We start from the raw sequence: 27,584 nt of genomic DNA on the forward strand, positions 1-27,584 counted from the left end.
TCTTGAAGAATCAAAATCTCTAAAGTTGTCTCTCTGAGGAGAATACTAGGAGATGGAATCTGTACTGGAAGTATTACAGCATAGATGGCACCTACAAGCAGAGAGAAGAGATTAAGCAATACCTGTGTATCACAGTTCATGAGCGGTTCTTGTCAGACGCTGACTTCTCACTGGCGCCAAAACTTAGGCGCGGAAAAAAACAGTATTGAATAAAACCCTGATGGCTTTAAATGATGGAAAAGTACACTTACTTCTCTGGAATGATCCCCTAATTCAAGAAAAAAAATCACATCTCTTCTTTTGTGAATTTTGACTGCCCCAGCTATATTCATATTCTTTCTTTATGCCTGCAACAACATCCCCCAGCAATACAAAAAAAGAAATTCATTGCAAGCTTAATTGTATTGAATTAATAGATTTATAAGAAGGGGGATTCTGCCTTCATGAATTTTATACAGATGTTATTTAGAGGTCCAAAGAGAAAACACATATGAACACTGGAAAAAGCAGTAATTGAAAATGCTATCATTGACATGCCTTTGCAGAGGAGAGCTGTACCAGAATAAACTTTGCTCTTATGATAAAGAAAAAACTCAGACCTTTCAGTAGTTTAAAAGCTGATAAGACTATAATTTGCAGAGATGTTTCTAGTCTACAGTTCTCATGTTTAATGATCAAAACAGTTCACTTCTTCTCCTTTTATAGACTACATAACATAATCTTGTTTATCTGAAATTCTTTGGGGATATTAGAATCCACTTGAGAAGCAGATATTCATGACAATGGACTGGAAGGATTGCAATGACTTGCATCAGCTTTTAAAAGAAGTATTTTTCCTTTAACATAGTTAAATATTCTTTATTTTCTTTCTATTCATAGTTAATATTATTTTTACTGCACTCTAAAGATCATTATCAGGAGGAGGAAAAAAATAAATAAAATAAAAAGAGGAGAGGAGAGGGAGAGAGGGAGAGAGGAGAGGGAGAGAGGAGAGGGAGAGAGGAGAGGGAGAGAGGAGAGGGAGAGAGGAGAGGGAGAGAGGAGAGGGAGAGAGGAGAGGGAGAGGGAGAAAGAAGAGGAGAGGGAGAGGGAGAAAGAAGAGGAGAGGGGAGAGGGGAGAAGAGGAGAGGGTAGAGGAGGGGAGGGGAGACCGGCTAGTTCAATTACATAAAATATCTAACCTGACTTTAATCAGGATTAAGGTAATTGGAGTTGGGCCAAAATATATGCCACTCCCTGTAAAGAAACAAACCTGGATCACTCCCAGTCTCCAGAAGATTTTCAATAATTAGAAAAAGAATCCCTTCTACACTCCAAAGAAATATTTGATTTCTTCACTGGAACAAAGATGAACAAAATGTGGCTTGCGCTTCAACAGCAAGCCTGTGTACTGGAGAACCTCTCTTCCCTTCCCGCTGTTTCAGGCCCTGTCCACCTGAAGCAGATATCACGTTGCCACACTGAAGGCAATGCGCCACCCCTAAGGCCACATGCCCCAGAGCTTCAGCTGTTCAGACTCAAATCTGTACTGATTTGAGGGCCTTTCTTGTTAATAAGCTTGGTCCTGGGGTAAGCATAGGCAACTGGGTACTTCTAATATTAATATCTTGGCAACCAGGTGCTTCTGAAGAACACAGACCATGCCCCACTCAGAGCTAACAGGTACAGAGCCACAGTCCAGCTTCCTCTTCCCTTTGTGATGGCTAACTCAGTTAAGAGCAAAACCAGCAGCCACTATGCCTAGAACTGTATAGAAAATAAATAAATAAATAACAGGAAATAAAGCGCAAACACAAATAAGGCTATTTGCCTGAAATGAAGAAAGTAAGCACCTTGGCCAGAAACAGATTGTTCTCTAGAGGTTATTAAGCAAGTTGCAAATACAGAAAAAAAAAAAAAAAAAAAGCTTGAGCAACAGAATTATATATAAAAAAGATGACATTCATTGCTGCCTTCAAAGATGGTAGTGTTTATGATACCACACCAAAGGGAAAAATACCCCACTTAAGATGCATCTAACACAGAGCTTCAAGTATGGGCATCAATCCTCTAAACCGGGTCTCAACAAAGTTTTCAGGGGTTCTGCTTGAATGCTTGACTTTGTGGCCCCAAAGGAAGCAGTAACTCCTGCTTTAAAACACAGCCCAAAGAAGACGAGGAAGTGCATGAAAACCTTTATAGACCTATCTTGCTCAGGATGATGCTATGTGTATATGACAAAAACTACAGCTGTGTGAACAACCCACAGGTGTGTGATTGATACAAGTAGATTGAAGACTACTTGGAAAGGTGCTGCTATTTATTAGGAATAGAAGACTGCCGAAAAAACTATCGCAATAATCAGCTTGCTGACTCCCAAAACCATTCTCCTGAGAAAATAGGAATACTGCAAGATTTCTCTCATCTTTTTCTGATAAGAAATGTGTTGGGGTTCTCCAGTCCTGATGCTGGCTCAGGCAAGTCAAGTTCACTCCTTGGTGGGAATTGCCCGACTACTACAATGGGATCTCGGAATTAAATCAATTCATTCTGAATCAATGTGTAAAAAGTGCCTGCAGATATCCACGATGCTCCAAAAAGCAGCATACTACAACAAGTTAAGCAAATTTCACCATTGCTGGAGGAATCCTTCAGAGAAAAAGGCCATGCCTAAAATTGGCATGAAGGCACACATGCCGTCTTATTTGTTAGATTCCTTGAGTAGGGTCTTAGAAATAACCCTGAAACTGAACCTAAAAGTGCACCCAATTAATGACTGCTCTTTGACAACTCTTTTTAAAAGAAATCATGGCATCTGTATTATGTGCGACTTCTCCAATACGGAGATGATGCTGTAGAATCTAACAGTTTTCTAACTTTCACCCAAAAAAGAAGCATCATTAGTCATACGGATGATGAAAGCATTAGCATGCAGCTCTGGACTTTTTTCAGAGCAGGCATTTGTACAAAGTAATCTGTATAAGACAGCCTGACCACTGTTGTTTCATTACAGATATTTCTTGTTGTATAATCCCTTCTATGGCATATTTCCAAAAGAGTCTGCAAGAAGAAGAAAATGTAGAGACTAAGCGCATACATATAAAAGCATTTGCCACTTCTGTGAAGAAGATCTCTCCCCTAGATTGGCCAAAAAAACAAACAGGATCCTTCTCTTTTGCAACTGATAACTGCAGCTTAGAAAATAAGCCTTCATTGTGCCACAGTCATTAGACTATTTAATTTCTATGGGTTTAAAACAGACCAAGGCAATTTCCAAATAAAACAAGTAAGATAAAAAGTTTATAGCTTTCACACAGTATGATTTGTGTATCTTGGAGTAAATGCAGTGAGTAATGAAATAAGGGTTTTGGGAGAAAAAAAAAGAATTACATGAAAAGAACTAGCATGGGCCAATTTTTCACTCATTGGTGGAAATTATTCTCTTTTTGTTTTGCTTAATAAAGCATGATTGCTTTTCAGGTTTTTCTCTCAAACTAAGATCAATATATTCTAATTAAATATTGTATAGGCTCATCTTTAAATGAAAGCTGTCACTGTACTAGTAGAGACTCATAGGGAAGTTGTCCTCCTTGTTCTTTAGCACACATATCTTCCTTATCAGTAACTGACTCCTCAGACAGACTGAGAATAAAGTGAACTTCGTTTTTATCTCGATTTACATATGTAGCAATAACACCCAGCTGGTCTTAGCCTCTCTTTTCAGCTAAATTATTACAAAGAAGAAAAAAAAAAAACCCATACCAAAAAACTTTATTAAACTTGCTTTTTTCCTAAGCTCCTCAACTTCACATACACACATTTCCCTTGCATATACTGACTCAAATCCCATATTTGTGTACGTCTTGTGCAGACATGCTCACTTTTGCAACCTCACTCCTAAAACTTTGGCCAAAGTGGCTTCTTGAAAGCCACAGAAATACGATTAGATCTCAGAAGTTTGTCCCAGGCTTTGCTCCAAGTCTGACTGTACACTCCAGTTTTTCCCTAGCTTACCTGTGACAACTTTAGAGGACAAACAAATGAAGACTCTAGCATTCATCTGGTCTATGCAATCTGGCAACATGATTTAAAGGAAAAAAGACAGCTGCAAATTGACTCAAGAGTTAAATATCAGTACGATAAAAACAGAGAAATTAACTACCAGATTCATACAGGCTCTGACAAGGCTTTCCCTTGGCACCATTTTATGAGGATGTTTTTATGACAAATATCTGCCCTCCAAAAATAGGACAATAGCAACTAGCTTCTTAATAGGCCTTCACATAGCCTATAAACTGGGCCATAAACTGAACATTCGAACTGAATTCAAACTGGCAGCTGAGTTTTATGGAGTTCAAAGTCAGAAGAGATTTCTCCAATATCTTGTCTGAGCTTGGTAGGACACAGCCCAAAGAAATCATGCAAGAATTTCTCCATTTATTTGTGTTCCTCTGGAGAAGGCAGACACCCTACTATGTCCCTAAAGTTAGATTTTTATTTATTTTTTAGATGGCTAAACCGTTTATCACCTTACTTGGAATTCAACCCTCCTTCAGCTTCCAACTTCTGGATCCAATTCTACCTCATTCTACCTCCTATTCAAGCAGGCACTACTATAACCAGCTAGAATCACCTTTTATCTGTTTGAAAGGTTAAGTAGACTCAGCTTCTGTAGTCTCTGGCTTCAAGGCTTTTTTCCAGACAATGGATCATTCTTTTATCTCTTCCCTGAAAGCTTTCCAAATGTCAGTCTCTTTTCTGATGTACGGCTACTAGAACTGGATATGGTAACCCTTGCCTCTGTGGTGTTACCTAAGAGCAACACTCCACTTCTCTCCTTCTCTTTGATGCATGATCTCTCCACTGTATCTCAATAAGGACTTGATCACACCTCCTGCCCTCAGCATCAGACACACCTTATTTCCTTGTTTGTTCAGAACTAACCCCCAAAAGCTTTCAACAAATGCTGTTTTATCAAAGCGTAACATCCAATTCTCATTTCCACATATATCACCTTACAAGTAACCATGTTAACAAGCATAAGTCTGCCTTCCAATGAGATCCAAATTAGCACATACAATACCACACCCCACCCAACATTAATGGTTTAAAAACAATCAGAAAACCCCTATGAGGATTGCGCGGAGTCTGTAAGTCCCTAAAATTAAGCCAGTCATCTAAAACCAGAATATAGTATTTACGGTCAAGATGTTGCTGATAGGAGGAAATTCCAGTAGAAGTAAAGGCCAACAGACACATACATTTGCATGTGTCAATACAGAAATACTAATTCAAAACAGTGTGGATTAAAATAAACACTGCATTAAATCCATTCTTCCACTGACTCATGGAAACTAACATTGGGCTTTTATTAATGTATGATAAATGAACAAAATTCACCTCTGATGCAAACGATGCCAGTGATACAGATATATTTGCAGCATTTAGCCTGCTAATCACATTAGCAAAGGTCCACTTGATAGAAAAAACACCCCTAGAGATGTTACTACTTTCCCTTCCAGGAACACTAAGAAACAGCCAATGAATGATTTAGGGGTTTTCCATACATACCATTTATACAACTCTTCCATTGCTTCATGTTAATGACAGTCAGACAGGTAGAAAATATCACAAAATGGGATAGAAAATTTCAACAGAAAAAAAAAAAAAGCAATGATTTTGCTAAAGCTGTTTTCTACCGAAAAATCTCATAAATGGAAACTTATTTGGCATCTTTGCTAGAGCTGAATTGGCAGAGTAAGATGGAAAGCAGCTCTGCATCTCATTATTGCCTGCACTATCACTAGCTGGAAACTTTGGAAAAATAGGCCTCTTTCTGTTTAGACACAAGTGTGCTGTTGCTGAACAGACTGTCTGGCTTTCTCTTTCCTTCTCCTCAGTACAGATAACATCTGCATAGAACAACTCTTTGTCTTATTAAAGCTTCACCTTGTGCTGCTTATTTTCCAGCTGACACTTATTTGTGACATTGCAGGCATTTCCTCAGTAACTAACTACAATGTCAGCAAGAGATGGTGATTAAAATGCTACCACACAAACATATGTAATCAAATATTTCTAACTTAATTTAATTTTAATTTGGTGCAGTATGCATTTGCATTAGTTAATTAAATGCAGATAAACTTAAATTTCTGGAAGAGGACTGCAAATTGCTACACAGAGACAGCAGTATCAAAAGCTACCCAATCTTCAGATTAAGCAAACTATAAGATTTGGATTTTAGGTTGGTAATAAGCACTGCAGAAAAAAGTAAAATGCTTAAGAAAATCTGCTTTTGTATAAGGATTCCGTGGCAATAAAGAATGATATGAAAACAGATGGATCCTCAATAATACATGCTTGACTGTAGTAGAATTACTTCTAAACATCTGTGTTGTTGAAAGAACCTTTAACAGTAATGGAAATTAATTCTTATCTCTTATATAAAGCTGATCAGGGCAGTAAAGTGTCCTATAGAAATATCCAGGCCAGTTCCAAAGCTAAAACAGACACATGAGAATGGTAATTCACTGGACTAATTACCACTCTTAAGATTCAATCTGACATTTCCAAAAGGTCTAAGCGTTTCGCTATGTACCAGCACAGCAAGAAAAAATGTGAACTATCAATATTTTCCCCTGTTTTCCTAGTTTAGCAAATGCAGTTTCCATCTAAGAGCAACAGATATCTGAATTCCCTCATCGACTGTTCAGACCCTGACCCTGGTAAAGCAGCATGATCTAGCAGACCAAACAATGAAATAGGAACTCAAATGTCTGAGGCTATTTCATTTCATTTATCATTCCATTTCATTTTTCTTTTTTTTTTCCTCACCTTTTGCTTGTATATTGAGATTTCCTGCAAAGGAGCAGTGTGTATGGACAGCACCTGGCACAATGGTGTCACAAGCTGTCTTTTTCAGTGAAAAAGAAAGAAAACAAACAAACAAGCAACAACAAAAACTCTACATCTGTTGTTTCCAGGTTCTCGCAGTGCGGTAAGGCTCCATCTCACACTTACAGATGCCTGGAAAACAGAATACTATATCCAAATTCACACAGTGAGAAAATAATATCTTACGTCAGCCATATAGTACAAAGGAAGCACAGTCCCTTTGTGGACCCAGACCTTAGCTACTCATTCCACAACTAACACTGGAAATTAGCCCCCCACCATCCTCTCACTAATCTCTCACTAATAAATTGACTCATTCTTCTTAAAGTCACATGCCTTCAAAAGGGCACATTTATTATAACTGTGCAATCTGTGTTCGGACAAAGCTATCTGCAGTCAGATTGGGCTCTTCAGACACAGTAACATCAAACAGCTCACCAAATCCTTTGATGGAAATTTAATTCTTTAAAAATATGCATGAGGTAATTGAAAACTCATTTTATGATACTTCATATTATAAACAGTAGATCTCTGGCTGGGTTGAACAAACAGCATTAAGTCTTTTTCTTCCTTCTGAAAAGCCATAGTGCAACAGGGCAACATGAGGCACTGATGCATCTTCTGTATCAGCTCAGTGAAACCAGTGTTTACAATGAAAAGCTTGTTTTAGATGCAAATAGCACTCTCACAGGAGAAAAAAAAAAGGAACTATTTGTAAATATTGCATATTGTTCATTCAAAATCATTTTGCAATATTGTTATGTTCTACCAACATTTAAGCACAAAGCCCTGGTTTTTTACACGTCTGTGAGCAGACCAAGGCTTTAGTACTTTGTATTTTCAAACAGCTCTAACTTTATTTCTACTTGCCCAGCATGGTGAAATTTTGTGTTGAGGTATCACAGATACAGCAGGGAAGAACTGGGCAAACAGTTTCTCTTGGTATGGGTTCCTCAAGAAAGACATTAGTGGGGTGAAAAGGGTTGGATGAGGACATGTTTGGCAAAATGGTTTAACAAAGCTGTTCCCTTTTTTCAGATAGCGCAATTCACAGAAAAATACAGAGTAGTGTAAAATTCTTTCCTGCTAAAGCAGGAAAGTGCAAAACCAGTCTCAGTTCACACCACAGAAGTCATAACGCAGGAGTCTGCAGGTGTGTGGAGAGACAACTGCTTCAGACTCTGCTTGATGCTCACTCCAGCTATGAGCTGCCGTCCTTCACTTCTTGGGGAAGGGCCCATCACATCAAGTGTTTCCAGTGTCTTTCTGTAGTAAGAGCCTGCATCTCTCACCCTCCCTTGAGGGAAAAGTTGGGGGAAATCCATAAATACCTGCAGTTCATCCTGCAGCATGCTCAATGCAAAGAATTCAGAGTGAGTTTAATTGCACTCCCCATTTTTGGAGACTGTTTTTGAAGACTCTAGATCTACCTCAGTGCCTACACTTCTTTCTCAGACTAGAAACTAGATTGCATCAGTCCTCAAACGGAAATGGCTATGATCTTTATCTTCACAGAGATGATGTTTCTCTTCACCTCATTCCGGGTCAGTGGCCCTTGGAAGGAAGGAAGCTCCACTCCTGAACACAGACCAAGGAAGCTATGAAAAGCAGGCCAAGTCTGAGGTAGCCTTTAACTAAAGTAAAAGATTGTGTTGTTTGCTTGTGCTTCCCCTCTGTTTCAGCAAAGAAACATTTGGTGAAACAACAGCACTAACCCATCCACTCTGATTCCTCTCCTGCCTACTTATCTTGACAGAAGTCTTCTCATTATGTGCTAGTAAGGGAGAAGCCCTTACTTTATGGGAAATGGCTACCCCCACCTCAGAAGAATGTTTCAGCTAAGGATTTCTGGTTTGCTTATTTCAGTAGAACACTCGCAACGATTAAAAAACTATGAATTTAAAATGGGAGAGTTGCATCCTTCTTTAAAGTAATGCTCTTGTTTTCCCTGGGTGACTGAAAGAATGTGCTCTTTTGTGCCACAGAAAAAAGAAAAGAGTGTGCAAAATCCAAAGGTTCCACACTTCCATAAACTTAAATTATTTAAGGGATTCTTCATCACAATGAAAAAGTACTGGAAAAATATAACAATGTGAGAGTACAGCATCATCTCACAGTAGATCAAGCTTTGAAGTGAGAACATTCTGAAATACTGGAGAGGTTACAATTTGTTGTCTAAAGAGAGATATGCACCTAGGTACAAACCAACAAACCAGCGGCAAGGCACAACTGAACAGGCTTCTTATTGTTCTGCAGCATTATCCCTGGTGAAGTGAAAGTACAGGAAAATGAAGCCTTTCCCTCTCACAACCAAAGATAGAACAATACAAATCCGAGGGCAGCACTGACTTGTTAAACACTTTCTGCTGGCTCTATTTTAAAGCTGTAAAGACTTTGAAGTGCAGTTGTAAACTCAATTGATTTCAAACAAAAGGCTAATGTAATCCACTTCAGCACCAGTACCATGCTGGCAGGGAATACGTTCTTCTTAGTAATAGAAATTACTTATTAGTGCTTAAAGCGATTCATCTCAGTGTTTTCAAGTCACTTAAGGAGTTGGACAGGACTGATCTTGGCTGAATTCATCCACAGGGAAACAAAGCCAATCTCTAGACCTATTTTACTGGGGAGACAGTAAAATTTCCAGGAACCCTGGCATTAATATTTGACATATTTATATGCCTTTATTGTCCCAAACAGCTTTCGAGGTATTGTAGTTTTATATGTGAATTGCCACACCCAGCCCTGGACTACAGCCATCTCTGAGACGGGATTGTCAATTTTAATAATGCAAAGACAGCAGGACCAATTAGGGCAGCAGAAGACACCACAACAGCTTAGAGGACTGGACAGCCACCAGATTCAGACACTGGAAAATGTGTGGAGAGTTTGGGAAATACTGCACACACTCAAAAAATTTTACAGCACTTACAAGTAATGGAATAGAACCAGCCTAGGTCTTTACAGCAACAAGATCAGAAGTCCCCAAGAATAGTCAACTGGAAAAAGATCGACAAGGGATCAATCAGAAGAATATAGGAAAGACAGAACAGCTCTTGTGAAGGGATTTACCAACTCAAAATAATCAAAGAAAAAATGAACAAGTGGAACATAGAACAGGTCAAAGATTTTAAACTTTTCCAGTAAATTTCACAACATTTGGCCCCTTCCTTTGGAAACTGCATGTGATAGAGTTAGGGAAAATAATGACTCAAGGCACAGTACGAAAGCAAGAAGATTTTAAGGTGGCCCTGACATTATTTTATATACAGAGATGAAAACCACACTGCCAGTTTCATACTGCTTTAGAGTTTCTATACAGAGAGTAAGACACATGTTAACAGACCCATTAGATCAGGGTGGGAGAGTCTGCAGGATAGTTGCGGCAGGCCAGTGCTCAGTGATAGGCATCCAGGGTGATAAGAGTGATTCAAACTTCCTGGGATAACTGCGGGTCCAGTAGAGCCTCAGTGATGTGAAATAAGATCATTCTGTACACCGTATGGATTCTGGACTCAATCTTTTATTTGCCTTTCCAGGAGTCTTGGCAAAGATCTATGTCATTAATGTCCAGATTTGGACACTGAGAATCTGCTGACTAGAAGTTTTTGCAAGAGGAGGGCACAGTCTAAGAGACTTTGGTATATTATATTAACTATTAAGCCCCCTTACTAAACGTTGCCAGGGACTCTTTTCTCATCTCTTCAGAATTAACTTCTGCATTAATTCAATAATTCTTATTCCCAAGTATCTTTGAAAGCTTTGCTGTTGTATTTTTCTACTTTCATAACACTCATCTTAATTTTAAGACTAACATACTTTCAGACTATCAGTCCTTTCCCTATACTACAACACCGAAGTCTTCTAACCACACAGCAATTTGAAATTATTAATAACAATCAGCAGTTAGAGCAATTGAGTCTTTTGACACATAGAAAGATGATGCATTTTAGATATATCAACCTCTCAAGCTGGTAATTGAGCCGCTCATGCTGCCTTAAAGTAAAAGCTTATACAGTCAATTAGCACACAGTCTTTTTTAAAGGGCATATCAATTCCTTATGAGCCAGATTGCAAATGAATGGCAACCTCTCTCTGCCAGACTAAGTCTCTTTTCATCTATGAAGAGATAAATGTATGTTTAACTTGTGTCAGAAGTAAAATACAGTATGGTCTTGCCTATCCCAGAAGCTTCTCTTCATCAGAAGGAAGCACACTAGGTGTCTGCTTGCAGACTACATAAGTCCTACCTCTAAAGCCAGCAAGCACTTAAACCTTACACATGCAAGGAGTGTCAAAGAATTCGGCGAGCATGAGATCACCAGCAGGAAAAAGAATGACTAACTCCAGCTGAAATGTTATGACGGAAAGTCTATTTTTCCTTTCTCCTTGTTTACTTAATATTTTCTATCGTTTACTGCTGCCCATCTATTGATAGACTTTCTTTAATTGAGCTGACCTGTGCTTCACATTCAGAGCCAAGTGTTTTCCAGCCCCCACTGTGCTCTTAAAAGGCTGCCTAACATAATGCTACTCACTTTCATCACGCAGCCTTCCCTTTTTCTAGCTGTTTTGATGCACAATGAAACAGTTAATGTTCACCTTTAAAGCTGTATCAATACCATTTGAATTAGCCAGCCATTGAATGAGAGGGAGGAATTCACACCTCCAGGATTATTGTTTCAGGCTCTCTGCCAGCTCAGGTGGCTATAGCTGCAGTGGTTACATCCTGGTCACATTTTAAAACATTTCTCCACAACTAGGAGAGCAGGAGTGTTTGTCTGGAAACAGGAAGGCACAGAAAAAAAAGAGCAAGTGTAATCGTGGTATCTGCCTAGCCTCTCAGCCTTTAGTGCTTCTTAAAGCAGCATGCTTCATTTGTTTACCAGTCTTGTGTTTAAGCCACAGTTCTTTGCTTTCCCTCAGGACAACATGTCTCAACAAGACATCCTTCTTAGGAAGACAATCTCCCTAGTTCCCTGGAGATGGCATGCCTATAAGTGCATACATTTGCACTGTATGCAGACTGTGTTTCAATACGCATGGCCAGGGAAGAAAGCAATCACCTCAGCAGCCCTGGAGAAGTGTGAAAGCTGGAATATTGCACAAATCACGAAAGTAGGCAGTGGGCCAGGTACCAGAAAGGAAAGCAATTCTCTTTGCTAAGTACTTGCCCATTTCCTATTGATTGTAGTGGGAAACTCCCAAGTTCCCACTCCCAGCCTCTATGAGAGCAGCAAAAATATACACACTTGGAGCACTCCACAGTAGAGGTTAATGAACCAGCGTGCCCCTGGAGCTTCACTACACCAGCTCAAACCACTAATATTACATTGGTATTGACCTGGAATTCACCTGTGGCACTTCCAAGATTAAACGAGCAAAATCCAGAGCAAGAAAAACCCAAGTGCATTTTGCATACGTAAAACCCAACTGTCTGTCACTTGTCAAAGGATATTTACAGAAAAAATACCTTACACTAAAACTTTCTTCAGAAATTCACAGCAAACATGAAAGAGAACCCCACATTTCGTCCATCCTTTCCATGACAAAAGCAGGAACTTCCCAGCAACCACTATTCAGAGGGATAAATAGTTAAAGCCAAAAGCGGATAACAGAAAGGCTAGAAGCTGGAAAGCAGCATGGGTCCCATATAGGAAAGCAAGAACTAAGCTACCTACTAAACAGAAGTCCATATACTGGAAAAAGTTTCCAAGGCAATTTAAATGACAAGTAAGGCTGAAGTGACTAAATAAATCCTGCCTGAAGAGACACTTGCAGAATGGGGATCAGCACCATATGAAACATTCACTCTGATGAAACTCATAGAATCCCAATGAGTAGGAAAAAATGAGTAGAAAAGTTCCTGAATGAAGCTGTGGCAGATAGAGCTACTGCATGTCTTGATGTCTGATGAGAGGAGTAGAGAAGTACAGAGAGGTGGTTTGATCAGTAAGTGGAGGGTCACCACAGTGTAACATCTGCAAACAGAATCATACGGATAGAGATGTTGGGAAAAAAAGCCATAAAAAAGCCCCAGTGTCTCATTCTTATGCGTATCCTATCTCGAGTGACCATCAGTAGTGCATGCCTTGAGAAAGAGCACATAAAGCCAGAGAGAGCTTACAGCAGATCTTTCCCAAATACACGCTCCTCCTGGCTTCTGGCAATCAGCAGTTTATGGATTCAAGAAGCCAGACCACCATGTTCCATAGTCCCCAAGTTTAACTTCTATGAAAATTTAACCTGAACCCATTTATACTTTTCACCTTCATGGCATTTTAAGTGAGTTCCACAGTCAATTACACGTTTTGTATTTAAATAAATTAAAACAAACAAAAACATGTTTTAAACTTGTTATCTGTTTTTAATTGAATTCTCCCTTTATTTAAGAGAAGACATGAATGATTCCACCCTCTTTACCCTGTTACACCCTCCATACCTTTTTTTCTGGCTTTATGACACTGCTACCCTCCAAATAAATAAGATTTTCCAAGCTGAAGAGTGCTAGCCATACTCTGATCTCATGAATGTCATTCCATCATTCCATACCTTTTTGGGTTTTCTAGTTTCTGGTTTTTGCTTTTTGCCTTTTTTTTTTTTGTGCTTGTCTCTGAATCCTTCTTAGTTCTATCATGTCTTTATGAGCTACAGTCAGACTGTAGGCATGAGTTTCGATGCCAGAAGTATTCCTGTTCTATCCTGTTCTCCAGTTCCTAACTTTGTCTTTTGTACCCCCCCCAGCAAACATTTGAATGAACCATCTACACTAATGCCAAGATCATTTGTTTTACATGAGAATTTGAACTATGTTCTCCATTACCATAATGAGAGAGGTCCACAAAGTTGTTGAGTTGTTGTACTCAGTACTACAGCACCTCTATGATAGCCACAAAGAAGTAACTCAGCCACCACACTCAGCATCACAACTTCCTCCTGGTGCTGTGATTATAAGGCAACACTGATCTCAATTTTAATACAGTCTTTCAGGTTCAAAGTTGTTCTGGGAATAAAGCATATTGTGAATCAAAGCATAATATGAATTAGTTTTGTATTATCCCTAGCATTTATGACATTTGACATAAAGCAGGGACAAAGGGCTGTAAAGAAACATTCCCTCCATTTCTTAGTAAAGAGTCTATAATGAACAGAAGTTTGAAGAAATGCTGTGCGCTTCATTCTCACTCTCAGCACTCTTGTTTTTCCCTTCTTCAAGAGCATGATACGGTGACATAAATCAGGCTCAATTCTTCAACAACCCCTCCCCACCTCCCAAGTTAACAGAAGAGATGAAAAACAGCTGCCTTCCAATTTGCCTCTGTTGTAAATAAGTGATTCCCACATTTATCAGTATTTCATCTAGCTATTTTTTGGCATCAACATTTTCCACATCACTTAGAAATGGAAAGGGGAGAGCACAAATACACTCCCTCTCTTTCACGCGCCCCCACCAAGAAAGAAAAAAACACTGGTGTCAGATTTCACAGTGGGACACTTGCTTCGCAAAATTATTCGTTGTATTTAATTACTTTCTCCTCACAGCATGATTTTTAAGTCATTTTCTCATTTTAAACATCCAGAACAAGCAAAAGCAATGCAGACTCTTTAGACACCTAAGGAAGATCTTAATTTAATAATTCTTCAGTGCTAATCAAAGTTATCCGAATCCAAAGGTATCAAATCCTGTATAAGGAGAAGAAAGTATTTTCAAAGATTTTCGGAAGGCAAAATCATACTGCTGTTCCAGCAGTACATACACAAACATCCCTCCACAGCACAGGGAAAGACTCCCTGTGCTCCCCAGTACTTACCTTTTCATCTTACTAACTAAACATTTAGAAAAGATTATGAAGAGATCCGCATGGTTTTGCAGTAATGCCCTCACTTCAGAGGACACAAGCAGTTTGGTTGGCAATTTGTGTGAGGAAGGGCAACTACAGTGTCCTTTGGCAAAGTATTTAATCTTCCAAGGACTGAGTTTCTCATTTCTCTGCTAAAAAACAATAGTGCCTTTCAGTAGCAACTCCTTAGCCCAGCAGCTGTATTTCTTAATGCTTTGTACAGCAAGATAAACAAAAGATTCTGATGCCACTGGGGCTACCAACATGACAATAGCACACCCTAAGAGGCAAAGGCAGCCCACACATCACAGTGGGGAGGGTCAAAGTTACCTCTGGACTGGAGTCTCTGCTGACCTGCTACCTCAAGGAAACTCTGAACAAGACAATATTTGTATTCAGTGTACTTGCTTTAAAATATTAAGGATTATTTCCCAGTAAAAGGCATTCTGTTCTTACAGAAGAAGTGATCAACCTTTGGAACAGACATACCCAAATGTGCTTGTCATGCCCAGCATCCCACTTCATTTCTCTGGTATCCAAAAGACAGTGAATGCACCTGCACTCAGCATTACACAGACAGGGCTCAGGCACTGCACACACACAGCTATACTATCAAGATCTTGCCAGCATTTAAGGTAGGTAGCAAAGAACACATTCAACCCCAGTTACGGAGCTTGGAACAATAAGCTTGTTGAGAGAGACTATGAATTCTGTGACTTTGATTATACAGGAAGGTAATCTAAATGTTCATATGGATCCTTTCTGGCATTACCCATTTAGTGGCAGACTTCCATAACAGATTACAAATGCAGTGTATGGTTCAGCCTGTATTTACCTCAATAAAGAAAAATCTTACTTGCCCCCACATGAACCAGGCTGACACTAACAAAAGTACTAATGCTAGGTCTAGCAAGAGCTAACACGAATTCTACTACTTCTGATTGCAGTTAGAAAGACAATACTCCTTTTATTTTCAAAGGGAAATAACTATGTTATTAAAAAAAATTGCAGAATCTCTACAAATTGGGCAAAAAGTTCAAATGTTGTCACATCCCTTCTAAAAAAGGAATTCTAATAAAAGGACATGCCAAAGCAAAGAACACTATACTGAGTAAGTTTATCACTTAAAAAATACATGTGTGTTTATGTGCTTTAAGTAAAAAGCACTGGAATTTTATAACCCGAAGTGCTCGGCAAATATTTTATAGTTACCAGTTGGAGTATCAAGAACATGCATGTTTAATGCACTGGCTTATCCTGTGAGCCTAAGAGATGCAGGGCAATATGATTTCCATAAAAGATCAATGGATAGAGATCATTTGTCAAAAGAAATTTTTCAACATAGAAAAACAAATCACTCTCCCCAAAAAAACACAGTGACAGAGACAGCTTGGTAGCAGCTCAAGTAGCATGAGCTGTCCCAGTTTATAAACTCTATACAAGGAACCTAACAGATGGAAAGTTCATCAGTTTTGAGACATGCTATAAGACTTCTTGATCCTACCCAGGGATGCTGGACATGCAGTTGAACAAAAGAAAACTAAGAAACTAGTAACAACATACTCATAGCAATGGTGGGTGGAATGGACCTCTAGAGGTCTCTAAACCAACACGCTAGTTAAAGCAGAAGTAGCATAAACACTAGATGAGATCAGCTATGGCTTTATCTAAATAAGCCTTGCATACACCCACAAAGATGAAAAAACATTACTGAGTAACCTGTTCCAGCACAGCACTATGCTGAATTCAACTTGAAACACCCAAGCTGCAACTCATGGTCACTGCCCCTTATTTTTCCAGACCAACTGGACCATCTCCACTTTCTTGTTCTCTTATGATATGTGAACCGAGGGTTCACATATCTGGGTTCACATACCTGGGTGTGATATTCCAGTGTATCCTTCCCTGTGCCAAGTAGAGAGGAGTGATAACTTTCCTCAGTCTGCCAAGGAGCTTTATACTCCCTGTCAAACATCACAAGGTAGGGTTGGCTTAACTCTCAAGTTTCTCAGGGCCCCTCTGGACTGAAGCTCTAGCATTCAGTGCATCAACCTCTGCCTCATCCCAATTTAGAGGTGCATTTTTTCACAGCATCTATATAGCTGATGAAGATAAACGAACAATACTGGGAAGAGTATTTCCCACAGCTTCCATTTCTGATCCTGTTATCATCCTTCATACTTTAATAAGATATATAATCTACACTGATAAAACTTTTCCCATCTAATACAATTCCTTTCTGTACTGAGATAAGATAGTTCAGTAGCAAGACTATACATTAAATCTTTGACATTTTCCCACCCTTTAAGAAGGAAATGAGGCGAGCTCAGCAGGAGACTCACAATAGCAAAATCTGTTTGGAAAGTGAAGAACTGAGCTGAAGAGTAAATTTTCACTTACCCATTCATTTGCAGAATTTAAGATTATACACAATAGCATAGTATAAAATAGCACCCTTCATTGAAAGCAATGTTTAGTTAAAATTGACTTTTAGCTTCCACACTGTTTGAGGGAGAGTAACTTCTTCCCCACAACTGATTCCCCTCAAGATCTATTTTAAATCATCACAGTGTAGATTTGTGCCTTTACAGGACATTTGTACAGAACTGTTTCTGTAACGAAAAGAAAGACATAGCCTAAGTAGAACTGTCTATATAAGCTAGCATGTTCATGCTAAGACACTCCATTTTCACATTGTTTTTATTCCTTCTGCTTCTGAACACCATACTTAGGAGCACATCTTCATACATACATGTCTTCTGTTTAATCAAGATGCAGAAAATTAATACTTTGCAAAACATATTCAAGTTATTTGATAGGTAAAGTTTTGGGCCAATTAATCAATTTAGAAAAAAAAAATCGATTTACCTCACTGAAGCCAAAACTCTTTCCTATGTAATTTTCCCTCATTCAATAGACTCAGTGAGTAAATAATGTTTCCATTTCCAACTGCCTGTGCTCCTTAATGATTATAGGCTTACAGTCAGATCCAGATTGGGTGCAACTCTAATGGCTTTGCATGGTCTCTCACACTGCGGTAGGAAGAGTCATGACAGCTTTAAGTATCAGTTGATTCAATCAAAGTATGGAATGGATCAACTCTGAATGAGAGTGGTCTAAACATTCTTAAAGACTGGTATTTCCATATCGCCTCAATCTTTCCTGGCACTGAAACCAGTCTTCTAAAGAAGCAGAAAGTTTTTTCACCCAATTGTTCCCCCCATGACTATAGTAAGTCCTTATCAGGTTGCTTATTCAGTTGGTCACCAAAAATTCAACAGAGTCCAAGAATTGCTTTTTGCTAAGAATACTTTTTTTAAAAAAAAGGTATCATAATTTAGACATGCATGACTGGTGTGTTTCATAATTTGGATGGTACAGCTGTAACTCAGAAGCTCATACTTATTTTCAGAGTGTAATTTACTAAAAAAATCTCCAGAAAAGTAATTTGCAGAAGGCAAAAGAAAGGAAAATTAACACCACAATATTTTTAGCGTGAATCAGCTTTTTTTCTAACCAGGGCCTGCCAGAGCCTGACCTTGCTCTTCAAAGGGAAAAAGAATCAAATATGAAAATAAGGTGATGCTCAATGCATTTCCCAGTGGATAAGGATTACCAGGAGGGTAGGCAGCATGAAACAGAAAGGGTATTGGCTGGGCCATACTCACACCAAGCCCACTTTTAAATAAATGGTTTAATTGCATCTTCCTGTCAAATGAGAGTAAATACAGACAATTTTTGGTTGGTTGGTTGCAAAAATGCCAACAGTCAAAGTAAAAAAGGGTGGAGATAGATAGTACAAAGATGCAAAAAAACAAGAGCTAGAAGGAAGCAGTAGTACCTCAAGCTAATTACCTGTCTAACCACCTGTTCTCCCATACACACCTCTTCCCAAATCCATTTAATTAAGCATTACATTAGCAAAAACCAGCCATATATCCGCAAAAGAAGACTGGTATCTTTTCCAGAATTCAGCTGTAGTGGTATTTGTGGGTTTAAGCTTCTGTTTAACAATGTCACTATGGAAACAGATCTGTGATGCCCTGCACCTTATCAGGCTTTCTCTATTTAAATTCTCCTCTTGAGTTTTCAACAAAGCCATTCATTGAACCTCAACTAATCTAAGATTCTGTCAGAGTCCTCTCCCTCCACCCTTTCTTTTTTTTTCTATCCTGTTGCTCTACTGTGTCTCTTCCAAAAGATTCTCTCCCTCACTAATGCTGCCTGAAAGGTTGATTTTTTTTGTTTGTTTTTTGGTTTTTTTTTCCCCAGATCTCTTTAGTTCCTAGTGCAGAAGTGTTATGGCTGTATTTATTGCCAAGCGGACTATGTAATTTTTTACCTCCCTCTTTTTCCCCCCATGACATAAGTTTCAATGAAAATTCCACCCATTCAAGAGCAAACACTTAATTTCGCTTTCAGCTCCTAGGAATCTGTGTGCATCTACATCAGATGTGCCCGTAAGCTCTCTCTGTGGAATTTGGAGGTATCAGGGGTTACATCTCTGTAATACCAATGGTTTATCAGTTCCAGATGCACATGGAATCCCAAAATCTGTGTTTACAAAATCTCCAAATATCAGAATACTTTTTGGGGGAATGGAAAACAGGAGAGCTGTGAGGCTTTAGGGTGCCATTATGTAAATGAAAGAGGGCAAATCTGTGTTTCCCTCATTGCAACCAAACTTTTTGTTTCTTTTGTTTGTTTGTTTGTTTGTTTTTAACACTGCCCATTACTATAATTTAAAGGAAGATTACAAAATATCCTTCTCTCTTGTACCAGAATGTCTAGTAATATTGGGGAGGCAGGAGTGTCTTATCATCTTGCACGAGAAGGAGAAAGAGGCCCGACACAGTAGCCCAAGCCATGTTATAGCTATGGAAGATCATAAGGAGAACAAATATAAATAGCAAGGCTGTTGTGGTTAATCATCCAAATGAGCTTCATGACAAAACTCATTAAAATCCCTGTATGCTTTCTAACAGGATGTACACTTTAAGAAAAGGTGAAACAGACAGAAAGCTTACAACTTAAACAGCCCCCCCACTTTTTTTTTAATTTATTATTTCTGCACTTCCATCAAGCAAGGTGTCAAGTGGAGACAGGAACAGCACAATGCACAAGCAGTACTCAGTGGTGTTTAGTTACTTTTGTTGTAGTTATTTCAAATTTGCATTTCCTTTACTCCTTTACGCTGATTGAAATACACTTCCCTTTTCCCCCTCTCTGCTCATAGCTTTAGGAATTAAGCTTTAGATTTAAAACTTTATTTCAGATTTTCTTGGTTTAGGTTAAACCAAGATGCCACACTTTCCTCCCAACAACCATAGCAGTGAATCCACTACTGAATCAGTTCTTCTCCTACAGAAAACACCAGCCAATGACATTTATGTATATTTTCTCCAGAGGCCAGGTTCATAGAATCATAGAATCACAGAATGCTTAAGGTTGGCAGGGACCTCTAGAGGTCATCTAGCCCAACTCCCCTGCACACATAGGGTCACCTAGAACACGTGGCACAGGGTGGTATCCAGGCAGGTTTTGAAGATCTCCAGAGAAGGAGACTCCACAACCTCTCTTGACAACCTATTCCAGTGCTCTGTCACCCTCACTGTAAAGAAATTTTTCCTTAAGTTCCTGTGGAATTTTTGATGCTTTAGTTTATGGCCATTTCCTCTAGTTCTATCAGTGGCCACCACTGAAAAGAGGCCAGCACCATCCTCCTCACTGCCTCCCTTGAGGTACTTATAGACACTGATCATGTCTCCTCTCAGCCTTCATTCTAGTTCATTCTAGTTCATTCTAGTCTTTTTTTCAATTGAGATTATGCAGGCAGTTGCCACTGATAACCGCATGCGAACACTGAGTCAGATTTGTGCAAATCCCTGGAACTGCATTAGGGATTAAGTTGATTTGGAACCTTGGCAGAAGAGGTCAGCTTTCTCCCATTGTGTTTCATATTCATCATTTCTTATTCCTACAGCTTTTCTACTGGCCTAAGTATAGAGGCAGGTAGGATTCATCAGCAAAATGGATGAGGGATAGGGCACAGATGGAACTTAAGTGAGGCAAATAAGTGAGTCATTGCCAAAACCATAAACCTCTCCTTGCCACTCTGTACCCTGCCTACAGAGAGGCCACAGCAAATTTTATCCCACCCTTAAACCTGTGCCTAAATGAAATACTCCATTTCATGAGCTAGAGGAAAATTATTTTAATAACTAAGGGAGAAACACTAAGTGACAGCTTTGCTGGGCCAAGCAGTAGAAGAGCCATCTGCCAGTCCTCTTGGAAGGAGAAGTGATACTTCAATAAGAACCACATTTGCTGCAAGAATCTCAACCTCAGAGAACATTACTAGTTAGTTCTCTCTATTATAGATTTATAGCATGGCCTGGCTCATCACCAGTGCAATCGCAGAGCCTCCTTGCAACAAAAACTGTTATTAAAGTTTGAAACTGTGGCCAAGGCTTTTCATTCTATCACCATTTATCATCTCCCACTCTTCTAGTGCTAAAATTCCAACAGATAATGGTGTTTCTAGGTTATATAAAAGTGTGTACAATAGCAGTCAATAATAGTTGTAGAGTTAGAGCATCTCCCTTCCAAAGAGCACTCCCTGTGCTAGCCACTGGGGGCATACTGCGTCCAAAGGTCAGCACAATGCATCACTTCATCAGATGTTTTTTTAAACTGAAGATATCAAAAAAGATCAGTAGATGAGAAAAGCAGTTTAGGAAATCAAACGTGCTCATAGGTAGCAACATGCATTTATGTAGATGCAGTGTGAAACCGAAATGCAAAGACAGGTGAAGAGGAAACAACACTGAATTTTCCATATAATTCCTTATAACGCATCCAATGTATGCACACTATTGTTTGCATGGGAAACAGCCTATCTAGACACACTTAAATTAAATTTAAAACTAGCTAGTGACAGTGAAACAGCATGACCTAAAAAGCTCCCTCAGACAATGTTAGTTATAGATTTATTATGAACTCTCTTATACCTGTACTGAGACTGATCAGTGGTCCTTGGTTGAAGCACAAAATACAGGAAGACAATTCCTGAAGAGCAGTGTCCCAGGAATCTCTTACAGCTGCTGCCTGAAACATCAACTGAATTGAATTCATCAATTGAAGCCCCAGGAAATCCTGTATGTGCCACAAGAAACACACCAAAGATTATTCCATGTATTCCACATGCACTGGATGCAGATAGCTTCAAATGACAAGAGCTCCATGTTGACTGAAGGAGAAGCAGGTATTGCAGGGCTTTTAAATCTCTGGTAGTGATATGGGATATATCCCTTTATTGTATTACTCTATAGACTCCAATAAATCTACAGAATTCAGTTTACCACAAGGCTACCGTTTTTCAGAGAGACTGACCCAATGACTGGTATTTATTTGCGCAGACAAGCTCCATAAAAAAAGAAAAAACAAAAAAGTAAAAAAAATCATGCTACTCCCCCCTACCACAGCAAAAATGACATCCTATTGCCAATCAGCCTGCCAGGAAACCAGCTGGAAACAATATCATTACCACAATCTATAGGCATCTCTCCAATGCATTAATCACACCAGAGTTCAATAACTGCCAGCATCTTTACGAACTGGAAAGGATAAGGCTGTGGTAATAAGGCGCAGTCAAGATCAGTCCCCAAGGCCTAGTGTTAGCTCTTCTTCCTCTCCTTTGTTTTCTTTTTCTTTAGAAAACATCCAACATTAGCATTTTTATTCCAATGTTTGAGTTTAAATTTACCATTTCAGGGGGCTTTGAAGGGCGGTAAGGCTTTCCAGTATATTTGACATACACAACGGAAAATGTCTCCCACTTCACTGAAGCAAATGCAAGTGTTCTCACACATGAGCCATCGAAAGTCACAAGACTTTTTTGGCTTGACTGTGAAGTTATCCATATAATTCCTTAAAAGGGCATTGAAAGAGTCTGGAGAAGATGAAAAGTGCCAAGATAATTTTTTGGGGGATTGGGGAAAAAAAGATATATAAAGAAAGTTAAAAGTTCAGTTTAAAATGGTTATTAAGATTTCTGATCACACAAAGCAGGAATGCTTTCAGAAGCCGATTAGTAGTAGCTGGTAGTAAAGTTATGTCACTTTTTGGTATGACAAAGTCATACCAAAATTTTGGGATGCAAATTGAAGCTGCAGAAGTCCAGATTTAGAGTTTTCTTTTAAAGCATAAGAAACAATAACAAATCAGAAAAAAAGTTTTGCATGGGGTCTTGGTCCCCTCAAATAAAAAGTAGGTGCTTCTCTGGTAGATGCATTTTAACAACACAAGTTATTGAGCATGTTATAAGAGCAATGAAATGACACAGGCTCCTGAAAATTAAGGAAAAAGAACAGAAGCCATGGCAAATAAATGAATCACAGCTATACAGTTTTATCAGATCAGTACAGCTCTCCATTAATAAAATAGATAAGTAAATCACCTCACTAAAAGCAAGCAGTCGTTCATTATCTGAGGCAAAACTCTTTGGGGGCAGTGACAAGATCTTTCTCAGTATTCACACAGCAGCTGGCATAATACAACTCAGTTTACTGCTGTACTATATAACTTCATAATGCAAAAGGGATTAGTCAGCCCTTGTTCTGCAACAAAGCTAACCAGAACTGTTCAAAATAGCTGCAACATGTCCTGACACTGAACCCAAACTCAAGTTTGTTCTTACAAGTTAAGATTCAGTATTTGTCAAACAGTTCAACGCTTTTATTTTTTTTCTAGTAAGTTCACTTTTCATTTCCAGAAATCTGTCTCCTGTAAGTCTGGAAGTCTTGCAAAGAAGTTTTCCTAGAAAGCATATTCCCATTCTCTCATTTGAAGATGAAAAATAACCCTGTCATCCAGAAGGCGCAAGAGATAAGGAGACCAGGTAATAAATAAAAAGGGGCAATTATTGTACAAAGTACAAGCTTTCAACATATGATAGTAGCAGCTTCATTGCCAGATTTATAGAAATCTGAATTATTTTTTGTCTTCTTTAGACATAGCATTCAAGGAAAAACAATATGATGAAATAACTACAGATATCAAAATTTACGTTTGAAAAAGCCTATACATTAATTCAGTCTTTTGTTGCAGAAGATACATATTTTAGGTTCCAATCCAAAGTATATATTTTTGACTTAATTAATCCAATTAAGCCAACAGAACTAATGTTGACATAAGTCCAGAGCAAGGTCTTACATTAGAGATTCACAGAGAATGAAGCTTGAAAATAGACAATTCACATTCTAATTCTCTGATGAATCCCCAAAATTCTGGATGAAAATGTACAGTTTGAGGGAAGAGCTTTTAAAGGCCTAATAAAACAGGAATATTCTTGTGAGCACACTTGCATTCAAAAGTAACTTTTCTTCCTCTGCAATAAATTAAGCCAAACCTAGACTAAATTCAGATTACAAGTAATATAAGTATCCATTTGGAAGCTTTATCCAGTGAACTTGTAAGCTGATGCTAAAATAAGGCACCTTTGCATTCAGACACAGATTCAGAATATTCACCTTGCTTACCTTTACTCAGACCTTAGCAAAGCCCCATCCAGCTCTGATACTTCTCCTCTGCAAAAAAATTAAAACGAGGTGATGAAAATAAGAACTAATTGCTTGGCCACACCATTTGAAAAGCTCTAGTAGAAATCCTAGTAAAAATCTATCTAGTAGAAATTCACATTAAGGGATGCATTTTACATTTATATATATATAAAAAAAATGCCGTTGAAATTATTAACAGCTACATATCAGATAACTGATATTTGGCCAAGTCTGGCCAGACTGGCCATACAAGCTTACTGCTATGATCGTAAAATTAAATAAGAAAATTAAACAAAAAAGTAAGATAAAATACAAATACACACACTAGATAAGAAGCAAAATCCTTCTGGAGCCTGGCATAAAGAGCAATTCCACTGGCAAGCAGTTCCCCAATGATCACAAAACACTCTAACAAACAGTCACTAGGAATTTATTTGATGGGAAAACATTAATGAAACTTATTAATAAGAAATGAAACTGCAAAAACAAACATAAAAACACTGTATTGTGAAGTCCAGTTTCTCTTTATGACAGAGGACTGTTTCATTTGACATTATTTCCCTTCCATATATCATAATGAAATAATGAGATACAGGTTTTCACCACAGATGTTATTTCAGTCACCTTTGATGAAAACACTGCTCTGGACAATTTCACTTTCATTTTTTGTAGTAACTTATAAAATATACAACTCTACTTCATTATTTAGCTGCTCATGTGAAGGGGGATTCCCGCAACTCATCAACAAAGTCATGTATATATTTCACTGCTGCAGACTCGCACAGAAAGAAGCATGTACATTTCCAACAGCCTTCTGGTCCAGGCTTGAATCTAAGACCTTCAACAAAGCACAGACACATAGCTAGATTTGAAAGAAGATTGGAAGATTTAGGCAAGGCGATTTATAAGATGCAAGGAGATTGAGATAGCAGGGACAGGAAATAGCCCAGAAAACCTCTTTCCCATGTTCTTAATAAAAGCAATACACAACTTCACTGATACAGTACAAAGAGAGTATAACAATAGCTTTTTTGGCTATCTGGCTGCTCTTGGTCAATATTAATTTGAAGCACCTAAGCAGTATTAATCAACTATAATTTGTTTAGTGTATCTCCTTTCAACTTTAGATAGAATCTGAGCAAGCAGCTCTTCTAAGTGTCTCTGCAGAAAAAAACATTTCTGTATGGATCCTTCAAACGTAGGCACATGCTTTACAGAAGAAAGTCTTCCAGTAACTGCATAGAAATTAATATAAAGAAACTTCAGCTCTTCTAAACATGTTCTACAGAAACTTTTCATATAATTTCAAGGTATCTTCCTTCAGGTTATATCCCTGTCTGCAAAACTGGAAGAGCAAGGCTACCCTCTTTCTGGATGTTTCCAGTCCAAGGGAGTTTAATTTTATGAAACCCTGGGATAGAATACACGTAAGCGTGAAGTTTTAATCATCACCGCATACACTATAGACAAAAGAGATTACGTAGCAGCATTACCCCCCAAAACAGCCTCACACAGAGCTTGTGCTTCTCAAATTTTAATTAACTGCTTTCACACAGACTGATTTTAATTTTCATTAATGCCTATCCGTAACTGTGATATATTAACACATGAGGACATCCAGAAATACCCCAGCAGCCTTGGCCTATTTGGAAATGAAAGCAACAGTATAGTACCAGTCATTATATTAGCCCCATGTACAGTTCTCCAGTGGAAGTCACACTTCTAATATAGAGTACAACTTAAATCAGAGAAAGCTACAAAGGTAGCCTGATAGGTAATGTGACGAATGGCACTGGTGCTAAAAAACAGCAAATATTGAGGTTCGACGAAGTGATCTATGTAGGCATGTGGCAAGTAAAAATTCTTTAAAAGACATTCAAAAGCAGTAGGCCTAATGGAGAACTAGGAGGTATTGTTGGGCAGAGATTAGCTTTTAAAAAATGGATAGTTTGCCTAAGGGCAAACAGAGAAGCCCATAAAACACGGCAACTCAAACATAAACAGGAAATTAAAAGGGCTGAAAAAACAATCCAAAACATGTCGGCAGAGGATGCTCACGCTGATAGCAAACAGTTCTTTAAATACATCAACACCAAGAAGCCAGTTAGACTGTTGGCTAACAAAGGAGTAAAAAGGGCAGACAGGGATGATAAAGATGTAGCAGAGAAGTTCAGTGAATTTTTCACATAAGTTTTTACTGCCAAAATTGATGGGTAGATTTCCATTCCCATTGCGTAGTTTATAGTGGATGGACCAGTGGATCTGGAACAGATTCAGGAAATACTAGACCAAACAAGAAAGTTAGATGCTAATGAATTGCTGGGACAGAACAGCATTCACATAAGTTTTGAAGAAACTTAAATGTGAAATTACAGAACTGCTAGCTAATGTGTGAACCCCTGCATTTCAGAGAACCTCTGCTTCAGGGGCTGACAGGCTCCTGTGGAGGAGACCCTGGGAAGTACAGACTGGGGAGTCTCACTTCCATCTCTGGCCAGGCAAGGCCATCACAAAGAGTAAGGAAACAAAGCATAAAGCTTAACAGATGCTTTTTTAAGATGGAAAAGAGTCAGCATCAGAGACCTTGCAATCAGTGCTGGGACTGCTGTTATTCAGCATCTTCCAATTAGTTGCAAATGTGAATGAAGACTACAATCTCCAGCTCTTCAGATTACACTAAGCTCTGTGCAGAAGTCAAGTGTGGTGCAGATGGAGAGGAACTCCAGAAGGGCTTCACAAAGCTAACCAACCAGACAAAAAGATGTCAGGTAGACTTTCGTGTTGATAAATTTCAGGTAGTTCAGTCCAGCAATTTGGTCTCCCCACTGAAGAAGGATATAGAGAGAAAGGCATACTTAGTGGAAATGAAGCAAATAACTGATGCTAGCAGGAGATTCCTTTAAAAAGATAAAAGAAAGTACTTGTTCCCTCTGCAGGTTATAAACTTCTGGAACTTGCTGTCATAGGAGGCTGCAAAGGCAGAGGACTTAAAGGACTTAAAAGTGGGTTAAACAAACTGGATAACAGGTCAATAAATGGACACTAAAAAGACTAAAAGTACGTATTTTCTAATATTCCCAGCACAAGACCTGTGGAAACCAGGGAGGTAGGGAGAGAAGTAGATGTAGGAAAGTGTCTGTTCAAGGATTTCCTATTGCCTTGTCAGACAATACCAGACTAACTGGAAGACTGAGGCAGTTCTAACGTTATTTATTTCTTGGCTAGACTCAGCATTCCTACACACAGCACCTCTTCCTGAGGATAAGCAACTGCCAGGATTCATCAGAGCTTCAGAAAACAACCTCCGGCC

General features: G+C 38.7%; 1 protein-coding gene across 1 annotated transcript in view; it reads right to left on the bottom strand.

Annotated features, from left to right (window-relative positions):
* MYLK (myosin light chain kinase) overlaps window positions 1–24,288 on the bottom strand; it is a 181,923-nt gene extending 157,635 nt beyond the window's left edge. Inside the window, exon 1 of the mRNA XM_088519567.1 lies at window positions 24,254–24,288. The gene's annotated coding sequence lies outside the window, so the exon portion shown is untranslated. The remainder of the gene's footprint in view (window positions 1–24,253) is intronic.
* Window positions 24,289–27,584: the final 3,296 nt, after the last annotated feature.

The sequence above is a fragment of the Tinamus guttatus genome, unplaced genomic scaffold (genome assembly GCF_059628265.1).
Source record: "Tinamus guttatus ecotype Peru unplaced genomic scaffold, ASM5962826v1 Tinamus_guttatus_pri_ptg000060l, whole genome shotgun sequence".
Classification (NCBI taxonomy): Eukaryota; Metazoa; Chordata; class Aves; order Tinamiformes; family Tinamidae; genus Tinamus; species Tinamus guttatus.